The 18,661-nt window shown below is 42.1% G+C and overlaps 1 long non-coding RNA gene across 1 annotated transcript; it reads left to right on the forward strand.

The window, feature by feature from the left end:
• Nucleotides 1-730: 730 nt before the first annotated feature.
• LOC127586286 (uncharacterized) lies at nt 731-14,550 on the forward strand. The gene is made up of 4 exons (XR_007958669.1): nt 731-820; nt 8,867-8,934; nt 11,183-11,239; nt 13,848-14,550. It is a non-coding gene; the product is annotated as an uncharacterized LOC127586286 (long non-coding RNA).
• Nucleotides 14,551-18,661: the final 4,111 nt, after the last annotated feature.

Raw genomic sequence — 18,661 nt, forward strand, 5'->3', positions numbered from 1 at the left:
TTGACCAGGATTGAATCTCAGCTGCTCAACCCACTGAGTTCCTCCAGCAGATTATTTGTTGCTCCAGATTCCAGCATCTGCGGTCTCTAATGTCTTCAGGATTGAATCTAATTGGAAATGACAGAGTAAGGAATGGAAGGCAGAGAAGGCCATTTGGCCCCTCTTGTCTGCTCTACCAATTAGGTCACACTGATCTTCTACCTTGCTGCATCAGACTCCTTGATTCTCTTGATATTTACAAGTTTCTGGGGTGGCTGATGGGCAGTGGGCTGAAGGGCCTGTTTCTGTGCTGTACCCGGAACCCCCTAATCTAAAACCAAACTTCGACCATTCCTCCTCCCCCCCCCCCCCCCCCCCCCCACACGGATGCTGCTCGACCCACTGAGATCCTCCAGCAGATTGTTTGTTGCTCCAAATTCCAGATTTTGCAGCATCTTCTTGTCTCCACTGCCTAATCTCCCTTGGAGCACCAGGCCAGTGGCTTGGATCCATTACCTCACAGCCAACTCGACAGGGACGTTTGCAAACAAAACTCACATCTAAGAATATTCCTGATTCTTTGTTCAAGTTCATTACTGCCAACAAAACGCAATAAGAAATCGTGAATGATTTAATGACACTGTTCTTTTAAAAAAAAGCTTGCACACTAAGTTGATTGGCGGACACACCCTGCCCTGCTTTGAGGTACACCTAGTTAACCTCCACCCGCTGGGACACCGCCCTTGAAGGGTGAGGCTGGAAGTGGGAGGAACCCATCAAAGACGTTATAAGCAGCCGGGCAGTGGTCAGTCCTCACTTTCCGGCATCATGGACTCTTCAGGTAAGAAGGAATGAAATGAAAGTATGTTTCCTGTGCATGCAAAGGTGTGGCGTGAAGCTGGAGTCCCGGTTTCAGTGCTTTACAGCCGATTGCATTGGTTAAGTTTGTGTTGTAGCTGAGCCCCTGGAGAGCAGCGGTGGGTGGGTTTGGGGTGAGCCGCTCCCTGGCTGCCGTTTTAATTCCCGCTGAGCCCCGGGGCTGTTGGCGGGACCGGTTCACAGACCCGAGGGAGCAGATGCCCTGGGAGCTGGAAGGGCATGGAGACAGGCGGAAGCTTGCGGGGCGGAGAGAGAGGGAGAGAGGGAGCGCAGTGCCCCGGGGTGGTGGTCCCCGCTTTAACGGTGGCATGTTTGAGGGGAGACGGGATATTGAAATGCAGCGCTGAAACATGACCTGAATGTTGGAAACACTCAGCGGGTCAGGCATCGTCTGTGGAGAGAGAAACGGTCAACATTTCAGGTCAGGACTAGGAAAGAGAGAAAGTAAGTTGCTGAGAAGATGGGTGGAGGGTATGCTTTAGCACAAAGGGGTTGTTTAAAGTCACAGAGCAATACAGCATGGAAACGGGCTCCTGCTGACCAAGATGGGCTAGTCCCATTTGCCCGAATTTGGCCCATTTCCTATGAGGAAGTATCTCCCACTGGTTGAGTGAGGAGTAGGGAGGCTGGCAATGTATGAGGGAGGAGGGAACGGAGGGTCACGCTCAGGCTTGAGAGGAAGGGTGATAGAAAGAAGGACTAAGCATATATGCAGGATGGGCTGAATAGAGTGTTGTGTATGTTCCATGCATCCTACCCAAGGCATTCTAACCACTACTGAAATGCAAAGCTGGGGTTTGGGAATTGGAGCCACACACACTCCCTGTGTTGTTTGCTGAGGTACTGTGTGATTTGCAGATGATAAGTTATACTGCAGGCTGAGAGTTACCTGGGGCTGTGCACTGCACAGGATGAGGCCATTGACCCATCCATCCTGTGCCAGCTCCATCGAACCACTTGCATTCTCTGTTTCTTTAGCATTCATCTCCTGAGCCTGATCTGTGCTGGCTGCACTTGGCTTCCTTTCCCTCACACCAATCTATCACAGTCTCCATGGGCTTTTGAAGGAAAGTTTTCCCCAAGCTCCTGAAAAGTTTTACCTTTTTAACCATGTGTATCCATGACCCGTCTGGAGTTACTGCCGAATCCACTGCCACTCTCCTTCAGGCGGTGCTATCAAGGTAACGATTGACCCTTTTTTTCGGTCAGGATCTGGGTGTGACCGACAACTATTGCCCATTCCTAGTTGGCCTTGAGAAGGTGGTGGTGAGGCAAGTCCTCAAACCACTTCTGCTGCAGGTAGTCCCACAGTGCAGCTGGGAGGGAGGTCCAGATATAGACCGAGTGACAGTGATGTAAAGTCGGCACTGTTTATAGTGGGGAAGCAGAAACCACTTCAGTGATCCACATAGATGGACAAAACATATTTTCATGATTTTAACACTTTAGGTGCCCTGTTAAGCTCAGCAGGAGCCCAACACCCAGTACACATGGATACAGATGTTATACTCCAACCCTTCAGCCTAGTTAGTAATAGACATAAGGCCATTCAGCCCCTTGAGGATGTTTACTCACTCAGTGATAGTGCAGGTGATTGGTGACCTAACTCCATATCCTTTGATATATTTTGTTAACAAATTATGTATTATTAATTTGATGTTTTGTTAACATGAAATATTAAGGGACCTGCAGACCTACTGTTGCTACCTCTGCTTGTCCCTGCTTGTTGCCCAACTTCAGGGCACTTGTCCCACCCTGTAGAAATATTTCTCTCTACTAATCCCTTCAGTTCTCCTTTGATCAAAACACCTTTTAAACAAAGAGTACAGCTCTGCAATTAATCTTCAATTAGTGCAGCTCCTAATTGTTCCTTTCATTTTAATAACTTTATAAAAATTAAGCTCCATTTAATTTACAGTGTAAATTGTGGTTACAGAAGTATAATTTTATTCTATATCTTTACTGACAAATAGATCATGCTTAAAGTTTCTGAGGGAGGTGTGATTAGGAGGGAATAGAACATAGAACAGTACAGCACAAGAACAGGCCCTTTGGCCCACAATGTTGTGCCAAGCTAATTACATTAGTGATAAAATGCCCAACTAAACAAATCCCTTCTGCCTACACAATGTCCATGTCCTACCACTTCCCTCACATTCATGTGCGTACCTAAGAGTTTCTTGAACTCCCCTATCGTATTTGCTTCCACCACCCCAGGCAGTGCATTCCAGGCACCCACCACTGTGTGGGAAGAAAAACTTGCTCTGCACATCTCCTTTGAACTTACACCCCCTCACCTTAAATGCATGCCTTCTTACTTGCATTCTTGGCTAATTGGAAGCCATAACAAAAATAAGTCATTCCCAAGTCTCCACCTCCTTGGTGGACCCTGGGGGCTGAGGGTGACTTGTTTCCATTCCAGTTCTGAGGTGGTGTGGAAGCTGATGAGGCAAGTGTGGGAACCTGCAGTCTCTCGCATGGGTGGGGCAGGAGGTGATTGGTGAATACTTTGTGAGGTGGTGCTTATGCTCTGGCCCCCATCACCCTATCTCTTTCCCATCACCCACACACCCTCCCACTGGTTTCCCTCCCCATCTCCCGCCCTTTATTCCAAGCTCCACTTTCCTGTCCTATTCAATTGCATCATCTTCAGCCCTTTTGTCACTTCCACCTATCACCTCCCAGCTTCTGACATCATTCCCACTCTTCCCCCCTCCCTCATCGGCCTATCACCCCCCCCTCACCAGCATCCACCTATCACCTTCTAGCTCTTGCTCAACCTCTCTACACTGGCCAGCTCCCCTTTTTCAGTCCAAATGAAGGGTCTCAATGCAAAACATCGACTGTCCATTTCCCTCCATGGATGCTGCCTGACCCGCTGAGTTCCTCCAGTGCTTTGTGTGTTTCTCCATCATTATGGAGACTTTGAGAACATCCTTGAATCGCTTGCTCTGTCCACCTGTCACTCTCTTCCCATGACAGAGCTCAGAACAGAATATCTGCTTCAAGTATCTGGTGTCAGGCATGTGAGCGGGGTGGCCTAGCTGGTGGAACAACCGAATATAATTAGGGCCTCAACGTTGGCCTGGGAGAGAACACTGACATTGGTTCACATCCTGCCAGTGGATTTGGAGAATTTTGTGGAGAAATATTGGTGGTATTTCTCCTAATGCTCTGAGGTGCTTGCAGTAGGTAGTCTGAGTCTCTGTGGTGTACAGGAAGCACTGTGACCCAGTGTGGGGTTTGAAGACTTGCCCTTAGTTGCTATTCTCAGAATGGCCAAAGATATACTAAGGGCAAAGATATGAAAATTGCTTGTCAGGAACCATTGCTAGTGGAGATTGCAGTTGTACAGTGGGGGCAGATTGGTTGAAGGACCTTTTGGTTTGAAGATGCTCAGTGTAATGCCCATCCCCATGCATGCTTCAATGAAGAAGTCAACAACAACCTGAAGTTCAACTTCCAAAATGTGTGCGTGTGGAAGCATTGCTTGAGGTTGGACTGACCTTGGTTCTGGAGTGGATACAATGTAGGTTGAGCAGTTTGCCCTGAGTCTGGTAGATATGTTCCACTCCAGCGAGAAGCTTGTTAGAGTTGCTTGTTGGAGCAAGAATATATAACTGTTGCAATATCATCACTGTCTTGTTGACCCCAGATTGCACTGTGATTAGGTCTGTTGTGGACCTGTTGGCTAGGTTTATAGCAAGCATACTATTGTGTGGCAGAGATAAGATGGAGGCAAATTTCTGAGGGCAGAAGAGTTACAAGAGTTCTCCTAGTTCCTTTTCATTGACAAATTCAAAGGCTATCATTGAGTCAGTTGTACAGTGCAGAAACTGTCCTTTTGGCCCAACTCGTTCACGACTGCTGGAAGGGCAATTTATTACTCAACTTGAGTTGCCCTTGAAGTTGGCAGTCCACCACCTCCTTGAACCGTATGGAGAAGTTGTATCTATAGTGAAGGAGAACCAGGATTTTACCCCACTGATGACAAATGGTGCCAGTGTACAAAGGCAGACTGGTGTGTGACTTTGAAAGGAGCTTTGGAGGTGGTGGTGGAGTTTGGGGGTGGTGCAGGTTTTGTTGAACAAGTTGTCAAGATGTGTCTTATAATAATACGTATTGGTTCTGTGACTCATTCTCCAGGGTCAAATATCTTTAAATTTCCAGGGCTAAATTTAAGTGTAGATGTCTAACTCAGGAGTATGGAGCAATGAATTCGTGGGAATCCTCAACTTCGTCCAAAAGTACTTTAATTTTGGATATTTAGATGTTAGAATGAAAGATACAGATATCATGTTGACCTCAAAGGTTAGACAGTTGCTTACCTATGACACTGTACGAGTGGCTGTGTTAAATATGAATATTAGAGTCAGAAGCAGCACAAACGGGTCCTTCATACCATTGAGTCCGCACCAACCATTTGTGCTAATCCCATTTTATTCCCCCCCCCATGCACTAGGAGCAATTTATAGTAGCTAATTAATCCACAACCATTGGGACATGGGAGGAAACTGAAGCACCCAGAAACCCTTGCATTCTCAGGGGAACGTGCAAACTCCTCACAGACAGCACCCGATGTCACACTTGAACCCAGGTTGCTGGAACTGTGGGGTTGTGTCACCCCCTGTTCTAAATGATTCTTCGCAAAGGGTCTTCTGTTGAAACGCTTCCTCGGCAATGAACACACGATCTGCTATAATGTGTGCAGAGCTGGAACCAGCCTGGCTATCTGCCCAAATTAGGATAATCTCATTTGTTGCCCAGCCTTGTGATGGATTAGTAAATCAGCCATGATGGTTAAGTGGGGGAAGCCTGGCGAGTAATGGTCACTTGGGAATAGAATAGCTAAAATGGTGATTGCAGTCAAAGTGGGCATACCGTTTGTCCAGACTAAGATGTAATATGCAGTTACACCAGTTTGCTTCATCAATGTGTGGATGATAAGAGCCACATTCCTGAGTTTGTGGAACAATCTGGAAGGAAATGCGGAGATTGGGGATGTTCATCCGCCAGCAGAGGTGCAGGAGTAGTGGGAACGCTGAGCTTGATGGAACGAGGGTTGACCCTGGTGGGTGTGAAGTTTGATGAGGGAGGAGGGGGCGGTTTGCTGCTGATAAGGAGGTAGGGTTTGGCAGAGAGTGCCAGAAGAGTGACGCAGGGGAACTGCCAGTTTGCGTAAGGGGAGTAGTGGGAGGGAACGTATGCTGGTAGCAGAGTGTGTGGGATGAGGGGTGGGGATGTGCAGGAAAATGTGAGAACTGAAAAGTGGATGAACAGGAAGACCCAAAGAGGATAATAGAAGTAGAACTCAAGGCTTCATGCTAAAGTCTGCCCTGAATAAACATGAATTCAGGTTAATGTTTTGGTAGGGATGGTGAGTGATGCCTCATTGTAAACTGAGAACAGGGTGGCAGTTCAACTTTACTAACAGCTGCTCCCAAACTAGTTGGGTTCAGATAACATTCTTGCACCTGTTGCTGTTTCTGGTCACTCCTCTCTTTCAAAGCCAAAGACCACAATTATTCACACCCACCCTACCGAAAAATACATGATAAACACAAGGCGTGGCAGCCTAGGAACGTGCTTGGAAACCAGTCTTGCAGAACCTTCACCTTAAGAGTAAAAAAAAGCCCAATATGATTGGGGTTATAAATCCTGACATTAATATGGAGTAAGATTATTTGTTTATATTTTTTAGTCATTACTTCAGTATAAGGTACATTTATCTAGAATGATAAAGGTTGCTGAATTTCACCACTGATTGCTCAAGGTACAATCAGTGTAAGAGCAAACTCCAGAATTTATCACTGGCAACCCTGGTTCCCTCCCTGCGTCTGCCTAACCACACAGCTCTTTCCCAGCTATGGAGCCTTGAATGTACACTGTGGATGCATCACTTCTGTTTAATGAGGACAGTACATCGGTACTTATTTTATAAGCTTGGTGGTATGTTAGTTGTGGAGGTTGCTGATTTATGAACATAATGAGAATTGTAGTTGTAGATGACAAGGTCGTTTAAAAATGCAGCAGGACATAAACTGGAAAGTTGGGCAGAGTGGTGGCAGATTAAATTTAATCCAGACAAATGTGAGGTTGAATTATGGTAGGGCATATAGAGTATTTATATAGAGAGACTTTGGGATGAAAATCCATAGCTCCCTAAAAGTATGACACAGGTGGATAGGATAGTGAGAAAGGTATTTGGTATGGTTGCTTTCAGAGGCTGAGGCATTGAGTATAGCAGTTGGGATGTCATGTTTCAGTTGTCCAACATATTGATTGGACTGCACTTAAGAGTATTGTGTGCCGTTCTGGTCGCCACACTACAGGAAGGATGTGGTGGCAACAGAGTGCAGAAGAGATTCAGCAGGATGTTGCCTGGAATGGAGGGTTGTAGTAACAAGGAGAGATCGGACAGGCTGGGTTTATTCTCAGTGGTACATAGGAGGCTGAGGGGTGACCTTACAGACATTTACACAATTACGAGGGGCTTTAATAGGATAGGTAGTCAGAATCTTTTCCACAGGGTGTTTGGTTTCTCCAATATGAAGATGGCCACATTGAATGCCACACTTATCGTCTGTCCCTCATTATTCCCAAAGTATTGAGCAATGGTTTCAGAAGAGACTTTAAGATTTAAGATATCTTTATTAGTCACATGTACATCAAAACACACAGTGAAATGCATCTTTTGAGCAGAGTGCTCTGGGGGCAGCCCGCAAGTGTCACTATGCTTCCGATGCCAACATAGCATGCTCACAACTTCCTAACGCATATGTCTTTGGAATGTGGGAGGAAACCACAGCACCCGGAGGAAACCCACGCAGTCACGGGGGAGAACATACAAACTCCTTACAGACAGCGGTGGGAATTGAACCTGGGTGCTGTAATAGCATTTTGCCAACCGCTACACTACTGTGCCAATTACATCAGAGTCAATTACATCAGTTTACAGTTACAATGTAGGCCAGACTGGCTAATGATGGCAGATTCCTTTCCTGAAGTACATCAGTAAACCAGAAGAACAATCAGCTGGAGGAACTCAGTGGGTCATGCATCTGTGGACAGAAATGAACAGCTGGCATTTCAGGTTGAAACCCTTCAACTGGACTGCAAGATAGAGGCACGATAAACAGTATAGGGGTGAGGGGAAGAGGTGGAGTAAGAGCTGGTAAGTGATGGGTGAGGAGGGAAGAGTAGAAATCCATTTGACATTTCTCTCCCCTTTGATCACTCTGCCTACATCTTAGGAGACAAACCCATCATCTAACCTGTCACTATTTCCACTTTTCCCTCCCCCAGCTGCCTATCAACCCCACCCAGATCCACCTATCACTTGCCAAGTCTTGCCCCACCCCCTTCCCCTCACCTCTTTATACTGTATATCTCCCCTCTTTCAGTCCCGATGAAACATCTCAACCCCAAATCTGGAATTACCCTCTACAGTTGCTGCTTGACCTGCTGAATTCCTCCAGTTGTATTTTTACTCCAGATTTCAGCATCTGCAATCTCTTGACATTAGTGAACCAGATGGGTTTTTGATGAGAATCTGGTAACATCATGATCACTGTTAATGAGAATGGCATTTTATTACAGATTTATATCATTAACTGAATTTGAAATTTCCCAGCTGCCATGATGGAATTCAGACTAGTCTGGTTACCCAAGTACCTGGCACAGGGTGGCATGGTAGCGTAGCAGTTAGTGTAATGCTATTACAGCACCATCAACCTGGGTTCAATTCCCATCATTATCTGTAAGGAGTTCTTCCCATGTCTGCATGGGTTTCTTCCCATATTTCCAAAGACATACAGGTTAGGAAGTTGTGGGCATGCTATGTTGGTGCCGGAAGAGTGGCAACACTTGCGGGCTGCTCTCCAGTACGTTCACAGTAACACAAAAAGACGCATTTCACTGTTTTGATGTACCTGACTAATAAATATCTTATACCTGTACTCATAGCTCAGCCCAACTCTAAAATATTGTGTTTTTTCTTTGCAATCAGATTCTGACAAGGAAAAGAAAGTGAAGTCCTGTGAAGCAAAAAAGGATAAAGGGAAGTGCGAGAAAAAGGTAACAGTGCTTAATATGAACCTTTACTGTTCTGCTTTAACTGCCAGGTTCTCCTGACAGTCACAGTGAGAAAGGTGAGCGAGGGTTTACTGTTGCCAGGTGTGTGAAATCACACTTCCTATCCCCAGCCTCTATTGCCAACAGATGAATCCTTTATGGGATGTATTGGCATCTGAAGCAAGGCTGCTCCTCTGTTCTCATCCATACTGGGGTTAAAAGGACAGTGCCCATGGACTATCTATAACCAGTGTTATAATCAAATCTGTGTTCCTGTTGGAATGGGTTTAAGTTCATCACTTGTATTCCCTGCACCATTTTGTTGATGTCAGAGATTTGTTTAAAATCAGTCTTCTGTTGAGGGGGAGGAGAGAACAAAGCCACCCAGCTGTGAGGTGGATAATGAGGCTCCAGTACACACAAGGTGCTTTATCTCTCTTCTCTTCCCCCCCCCCCCCCCCACCACCATGCTATTTAATTAACTCATTTTCAATGTTATCCCTTTGTAATTTGAATGTATTTTTAATGGATATGTTCCAACCATGCAGTACCAACATGGTTTTCTAACCTTTCATGAAAATGTTCTTTGTGCTTTACATCCCTGGACTTCAGGGAATTGCTAAACCTTTCAGCCTCAACTTGGATGCATTCCGCCATCCGTAAAATAGTGAAACATGAAAATCAAATCACAAAAATAAGGCAGTCTGGCCAATAAATGGTGTGGTATCAAATCTTCTCCACCCCCTTCCTTATCTTCATCACCTTTGCAGTTTCTGCAACAGTAGAGATGCCCTATTCCATGTTAAAATGAATTTGTAGACACAGTTTCCACCACCTTTTGTGACTAAAAATTTGATATTTCATTTGCTTTGGAATGAGATAGAGATCTCTAAACTTGTGACATACTAGTAAATCTACCCTCCATAGTTTCCATTATTTATACAACCTTTGCTAAATTGATCACCATATGCACAATTGCAAACTCAGTGAATTCAACATTGCCCCAGGTTGTTTTATTATATAGAGCTGTAGATTTAAATAATTCATCATTTTGTGGGCAGTGCTGCAATAAATTGAACTGAGAGAAAAGATGGGAAACAATGTTCATAAGGAAACCCATTGTAAGGGTCCCTTTAAGGACAGAAGTAAGGAGTCATTTCAGTGATCTAGCTCCTTTCACAGCCTCAGGACATCCCAAGGCCTTTTGCACCTCTAAAATCAAAGAAAAATGGCAGCCAATTTGTGCATGGTGAAGTACACCACATGAATTTTAAAAGTAGAGGATTAAATATACCATTTCTCACTTTCTAACAGCAATTTTCACAATTTAACTTAATCCCATATTAGCATTTTAAACAAATCTTTGAATGCATTAATGGCATGAAGTATCTAGCTCAAACTCCCCATAGTTCTGACAAAGGATCTTTGACTAGAGATCCTTTGGTCCACAAATGTTCCTTGAGCTGCCAGCATTTTGTGTTTTTTCTAATCTCGCTGATTAACTCCTGTGACTAAAAATGTTAATTGTTATGACTTCAGTGCACATTATCAAAGTGAATTCTTGTTCTAAGGAGTATAGTATTGTTTAATAGGACATTATGATCGAAAGGAATATTCTCCCTATTGGACAACCACTCTCCCCGCCCCCCCCCCCCCTCAATGTGTTTTCCCTGTCTCCTCTCAGTGCCATTGGGTTATGATTTATGATCTTCCTCCATTAAGCAGCCATTCTTTGTGCTAAACAAATTCCCACATACTAGCCCCCAAATTGAAGCATGGATACTTCCTATTGGTATGCTTCATTCTATCCTGTTGTGACCTGTATGCAAATAAACTGTTGAGTTTCTTGCACTTTCACAGTGACTGCTTTGCTGGCAATGATTCACTTTGGCAGAGGATTTGCATATAAAGTTCCACAGATACCAATGTTCAAATCATTGGTGCTGGATGATGTACAAACATTGTTAATGGGACAGGACAAAGTCCTTTGCTCTCTTCAAATAAGGCCATGGAATCTCTGAATAATGGCACTTCTGACTATGCAGCACTCCCTCAGTACTACACTGGAGTAACAGCCTAGATTTGGTCTCTGGAATGGTACAAAGACCACATGTTTCTGCAACAACTGAGCCATAATCTTGATGAAAGTTGGTATAAAACTAAACCTCTGGTTAGGCTAAAAAACAGTTCCAAATATCTTGGAGGGCTGTGATTCAGTTCTTGAACTGAACTCTAAACTATTTGTTTACAGAGTGGTTCATCAAGCTCCAGCAGCTCAAGCTCTTCAGACGATGAGGGGAAAGGAAAGGTAGGACTCTTAATTTGGTTATTGAATTCAGGGAAAACTTATGGGAGATGGCTTTTTTGGCTGCAGTTTCCTCAACACCCACTTCTGGACAAGAGAATTAAAGTCGTCCTGCTGGATTTTTATAATGGTACCAGGTGTTGATCTAGTTCCATGGAAGGATAGCTTTGTACTTTTCCCTCGTGTAATATGATGACTTAAAGATTCTTTCTCCATGTTGCAGTGCATTTGTGATCCCATTCCTTTCACAAATACTACTCAAATGTAGTACTCTAATTTTTAAATCATAATTTACTCTTTTGGACAAAATTCCTATTGGGATCCAGTGCCTAATAAACCTTCCCCCTCATGGCTTGACCCAAGAATTGTTTAAAACAACCCAATAAACAAGCCATTAATGTCTTTGTATCTGTAACATACCACATATGGGCAAGTATTTTTTTTCTAATGCAAGAACAATTGCTTAGCACTGGAGGTGATGTCATGAGTTGACTTTCTCCTTGCCCAACAAGATCATCTTCTGTTACCTGATCCCACTCAGTGCTCAGGGCTTAGGCAAATGTTATTTTTCAGCTAGAAATGTGATCTAATCCTACACCAGTATCTGATGCAATCAGGCAAGGACCCAGATTTATTTAATGCCATGGGTAATTGGTTGCTAGGCTACGGATGTTAAATACTGTCCAAAAGGATTCATTAACTAATAATGAGCTAATGCTTTAGGAACCTTTTTTAAAAACCATGAGGTATTCGGTTAATAAGAAGAGTAGGCCACTCAGCTTCTCATGTTCTCTGTCATTTAATATCATCATTTATCTCAGTGACAGCACCCCCCCAATGCAGAATTCCAAAGATTCACCACCCTCTGGGTGAAGAAATGTCTTCTCATCTGTTCTGAATGGCTAGCCCTTATATTGAGAGAGGCCCTTAGTATTTGCTGGGGAACATCATCCTTGCATCAATTCTGTAAAGCCTGTAGGGATTTTGTATGTTTCAAGGATATTACTTCATATTTTTCCCTAAACTCAGGCCAAGTTGCTTTAATTTCTCATCTTTCAACAAACCTGCTATCCAGAGGTCCACTGTGTATTCCTTCACTACACTCCCTCTATTGCAAGAATATTCTTTACTGGATATGGGGAACGGACCTTTAGCAAGGTTGTATATAAATTGCACCATGAGGTCTTTATTTGCATATACAAATCCTTTATTGAAAAAGGACAGCATAGTGTTTGTCTTTCTAATTTCATGCCAATTACCTGATCCATGTAAAAGGACTCCAGCTCTTTTCAATCTCTTATGCTTTAAAACTCAGCCAAAGTGGACGACTTCACATTATTTCACATTAAGTTTGTGGTTACGTGCTAGTAATGTGTTGACCAATGCTGGTCAACCAGGACCACTCAGCTCCCAATGTCATTATTTATATTTGTACTAAGGCTGTAAAGTGAATTTCAGAGGTTGGGAGGATAATTGCTCTCACGTCAAAGCAGCTTTTAACAGTGTAGTATCAATGAGTCCCAGTAAAATTGGAAGCTAATAATTACAACCCAATCTTGAGCTGTGTTATAGGACCAACCATCTTGGGCTGCTTTGTCAATGAGCTTCCTGTCTTATAAATAGAATTGTTTCCTGATGATTGTAGTGATCAGTTCCATTCGCAACCCTTAGAGAACGAGGCAACAACAGCATTGCAGGTTTCGGCTGATATTCATGCCAAATAAATGCCATCCAATATCAATCTCTAACAAGTCTAATTGTCTCCAATAACATTACAGAATTACCTTTGATAAATTCCCTGAATATTAACTTCCAGAGTTTGGGGGGTGGGGCCACCAATAACTGGAGTCACTACTAACTAGGCCAGCCATGAAAATAGAACACCGATTCTGGAATAGCTAGCTTTCTGCACCAATGAACAGTGATCCTGAGGCAACAGCAAAGGAAATACAATAAAACTGTCATTCTACTATCCAACTATTCAGAACTTCCAATGGTTTGCCACTTGGCTCACAAAATAGAAACAAGCCTTTCAGCCTATCATGTCTATGCTGACCATCAAGTATCCATCTACACTAATGCCATTTGGTCTGTAGCATCCCATGTCTTGGTGATACAGATGCTAAAGTGAAGCAGGAGAACATGAGCAGTTCCTGGCCAGTTCTCTGTACAGTGGTAATGCACAAAATTACAATACATGTCTGAATTAGTCTAATATACAATGGCAGTGAATGCATTAAAGGCACATTGGGCTAACAGACTCAAAGCCTTGTGTGAAGTTAGTGATGTGAGAAGATTCCTATTCATATAGAATATTCATTCATATAGGATGACATGACAGATTTTAATACTTTGCCTCCACTGAGCTGGATTGGAAGGACACACCCCTGTGCTAATGCCAAAATTTTAAAGTTGGGTAATTTTTCTAAAGTGGGAGGGTTATTTTAACAATAGGCATAGTGTTACTGTTTCCAAATGGACCAAAGGAGCTTACAAATTTGGGGAGTGCTGAAAGCTCTCAACCATCATCCAAAACTGAAGGATCTGGATACAACTGATTGATTACTTAATGTGTAGTTTTTAAATTGACATGCCTTTTTAATCCATGCAGTGTGAAGGAAAGAAGAAAGAAAAGAAACATAAGAAAAAGAAACATCACTGCAAGTAATGGAAACCAAGCTGTTGAAGTAGCAACTGACTTTAATGCTTATTCTTATACCTTGCATCTTGGATTCCAAGGGGTACTTTCATTTTTAGATTAAGCATATCCCTCTATTAGTTCCTTGCAGTTCAATTTATTTCATCCAGGTTTCTGGACAACTCTTCATGTTGTTCATGGGTTGTTAAGCAGGCTCTTTATATGCATAAGTCTTTAAAGTAGTTTTGTTAACTGTTAATTTCCTATAAATGTAGAAAGCCATATTATAGCCTCTTGAGGACTAAGCAGAATTAGATTTTGGACTGAAGTTAAAGCAAAGTCAACTTTTCTAATGCCTTGGAGAGATGTTAAAATTTCAAACTTTAATTCTTCAGATTGAACTGTTTGTCTTGGCTTAGCTTCACTTTTGGTTTTTAATCCAGGCCAATGCAAATAAATTTGGAAGAAAGACCAAGCTAAGAAGTGACAGTACTAAATGATTATTTTGATTAGAAAGCAAAGAGCTGACACAAGAAGAAATAGTGGGAAATGGTAGCAAAGATTTCTTATAGAAAGCAATATTATTAACCACTTCAGTAACTGCTTCAATATGCATGACCAAAATAAACTTGTTTGGATCTATGTTACTACAATAAACTTTACAAATTAAAAATAATCAGCATGCATGTGATTTCTTCTAATACAACTTTTTCTTTTTGGAAAAGTTTTGTTCCAATCTGCTTCTAGAGTTGGAATTGCAGGTTTCCAGGATTTAAAATAAAATGTTAAAACAATATTCCATCAATTGCACAGTAAGCACAAGGATAACAAGAAAACAGAGGATCAAACATCAAACAAATGACCAGTCTCCTTTAATTGCTGATTGGGGGAAGAAAGTTAAATGGGGTAAAGCATTTCCTTCCCTTGCAACACATTACTGAATCTTTTGCACATCCAATACATGGAAAAAAAAGTACATTGCCAATGCTGCTGCCCCTCAGCAGAGCAATGGTGACGGATATTCCAATTTAAAGACATGGTTGTGCAAAAGTAGATTACACTGAGGAATATGCTCATGCTGCCCACTGTGTAAACATAATAATGCAGTACAAAATATTATCATTTCAATGTCAGACTACTGTCAACTGCGGCATAATTCTCAACATTATTATTTCCGAGTCTAATGCTGTGGGTTCAAATCTTTCACCAGCGATTAGGATGAAACCAAACTAACAGTTCATTGCAGTCTCAGGAATGTGTTGTCAAGTATACCATACATCAAATAAGATGTCGTCCAAAGATTCCAGATTACTGTTTGAAGAAGAGTCCTTCTGTATTCTGTCTTTACCCTTCAGCACAAACTCACCGAATTATCTGGGCATTTCATCTTTGGGAACACTGATGCTACCATACTACTTAGATGACAACATATCAAAATGAAAGGTACCATATAAATTCAAGTTTGGCCTTTCACCAATTTATAGTGACATAATAAAACAATTCAAGGTGCTTCACCAGTGTTATCAAACTATATTTGACGCCAGTATGTAATATATAGGAAAGCAAAATCTACAAATGTTGGAAACCCAAAAAATAGAAACTGAAAATGTTGTAAATACTCAAACAGAAACAAAATTTCAAGTTAATCTTTTGATGAAGGTTGACCAGAGGAAAATAAACCTCTCCAGAGATGCTGCCTGACCTGCTGAGTACAGCATTTTCTGTTTTTATTTCAAATGATAGCAGTATAGGAAATGATCCAAAGAGGTTTTATGGAACATCTTATACGATGAAGGTAGTAACAGCAGAGAGTGTTTTTTAAATCCAGACCAGGAGACAATGTAGGTGTGGAGAACGTGGCTGGATAAGAAGATCAAGTATGAAATAACAACCAAAAGCTGGAAACAGATCAGGCAGCATCTATGGAGAGAGAAACAGAGCCATGGTTTCAGATCAATGACACTTCAACAGAATAATGCCCAGAGTCAGAATTTTAAAACTTGCTTAGCTTCAAGTAACCTCCAAGAAAACAAAAATCAATCACAGCAGTCAATTTTCTGGCCCCTAGATGCACTGAGAGTTCGAGGTATCATATTAAACTAACAGCAAATTAACACTTACATGCAATGTCTCCAGTGTTCTATAAAAAAGGACTGAAAGTTTTTGAGGCAGTCCTCCACGATCAAGGATGATTTCACATGACAATTCAAAAACCTGACACTTATAGAATTATCTGCAAAACCCTTAAGTTCACAAGATTTTCAAAGTGGGGTAGCTAGGGGACAAGCTGTTTCACTGGATTCAAATGAACCTGGCCTGTTTTCCATCCACAGAATTAGCAATGAGACATGGTAAAATACTTACAGCAACAACTAATGTTTACAGCAAATTAAGAGATGTCAAATGCATCACCGATTCTCTCTTCATCATAAGCACATGCTATGCGTTAGAGTGTGAAGGTTCACAGTTCCCTGATCTCAAATCTCCTCTTTCACTTTAGCTAAGCACACCCAGCTAAGACGCACCTCAATTACAACAATAAATTACTAGAAGAAACTTCCCAAAGCACCTAAATAAAACACCCAACTAGATGCTCACTTCACTAAATTCCTTCAATCTGTCAGTATTGCACAGGAACATCAACTGAATATTGACTAGGTGATACATTTTGGGAGGACAAATAAAATTAGGACATACACAATGAATGGTAGGACCCTCAGAAGTAGAAGAACAGAGGCAGCTTTGTCTATATGTTTAAGGAGTTCCAAAGGCAGCAGAGATAGATATAGTGGGTTATATACCACTATATACATCATTAGCCACAGCTAGAATACCATATGCAGCTCTGCTCACCGCACTATAGGAAGGATGCATTGCATCAGACAAGGTGCAGAGGAGATTCACCAGGATGTTGCCTGGGATGGAGTGCTTCAGCTATGAAGAGAGACCGAACAGGCTGGATTATCTTTTGAGCAGATAAAGCCAAATGGACATCTGATTTAGGTATGCATAATTATGACAGACGTGAATAGGTTAGGCAGTGAAAATACTTACCTCAGCAGAGGTCTGTAACCAGATCACACAGATTTCAAGTGTGGGATATTTAGAGCAGATCTGAGGAAGAACTTGTTCGGCCATAGGGTAGTCAAAATCTGGATTGCACTGGAGATGGAGGTAGACAGGGAATCTCACTAATTTTGTTTTGTAAGATGAGCACGTAAAACACCATGACATAGAAGGCTACAGGCCAAGTGCTGGGAAATGGGATGAATATAGATAAATATATGATCAGTATGGATGTAGGCTGAAGGGCCTCTCTCTGTGCACACGAGAACAAATTTCTTGACTTTCTATATCCAGCTTACTTGACAATGTCTCACGATCACACTGCTGTTATAGCTAATTATTGTTCTTTGTGCCCATATGGTCTTTTCTGGACCGACTCTGGCCTCCCATCTTCCTATTCATCACCACGGACAACATTAAGCATAAATAACACCAATGCTGCCACATCAGGTCCAGAAAGATTCAAATCCAGATTACAAGCTAAGGAAAGTGAATGTTTGCTTTGCCTTCACATCAAATCTCTAAACAAGGAACATTAAATAAGGAAATGTAAACTGAAATAGTTGTCTCAGAGACAGATAAGGCCAAATAAGTAAATCATTTACACTGTCATCACCTGGAATCTTTCCATGCTTTTCCTGCAGACTTCCATTCTCTTCTTATTTCAGCTGATCCAGAATACCATGGGCTACAGGCTCTCCTTCAAATCCATTGGTCTGCTACAGAATCAAAGACAGCTCAGTAATGAAGTTTCACATGATGGAATAGGATTTATATGCAACGTATGAAACAATGGATGAAAACAGTGCAAGAGTTGTATTGGGGTGGGATGTGGGACAAATGCTACAACTCTAGTTGTTAAATATATAGAATAACTAAATTCTCAAGACTTTTTAAAAAGAATTAAAATGAAATAGTGTGCTAATTCCCACAAAGAGTAAAAGTATAAAAATCATTGTCAGGAGTATTTGGCTTGTGAAAGCCCCAAAATGCTATAATAGATTTGAACCTCAGTTTGCAGACAAATACACATCCTAAGGCACTGGCTCTCGGTGGAAAATCCAATGCAAGGGAACACAATCAAGACAGATAAAAGTATTAATTGCTATTGCAGTTTTTGGAATTACTAGCAATAGCTGCTCTAACATTAAACAGAGAGGAATTTCTGATATTTCTGATATGCACCACAAATATCTCAGTGCAACAATCTAGTTTTTTTCTGGCTTCCAGAGTAAAGTAGTGACTGCCACTAAGTTTCTAGCCTCCCACCCATGAGTTTAGCTTCAAGGAAGTGCGTACAGATAGCTAGTAACAGCCACTCCAACTTTGGGGAACTTCATTACATGTACTTTCCTTGGAGTGGCCTCAAATTGGCTGCATTTGGACTGTGTAACAAAGTACCAGAGGTTAGCGGTAGCATAACTTGAAAGATGCCAATTTGGTGATTGCAGAACCATTTAAGATTTGATGTGAAAAGGGAGATTTTGTCTTTGAGCAATTAGGATTGAAGAATTAATTTGCCTTGTATCTGTTGGAATTTAGAAATGAGAGAGAAAACTTAAGTGAAACTCAGGATCCTAAGGGGTCTTTACAGGGTGGAGTTTTCCTTATGGGAGAACCTAGAACTAGGGATCATGATTTTAAAAAAATGAGGGGCCGCCCATTGGAGAGAGGGGGTGAATTTTACCTCCAAGAGGACCATGCGGTTGGAATTACTTTCT

The sequence above is a fragment of the Pristis pectinata genome, chromosome 35, assembly GCF_009764475.1.
Source record: "Pristis pectinata isolate sPriPec2 chromosome 35, sPriPec2.1.pri, whole genome shotgun sequence".
Taxonomy (NCBI): Eukaryota; Metazoa; Chordata; class Chondrichthyes; order Rhinopristiformes; family Pristidae; genus Pristis; species Pristis pectinata.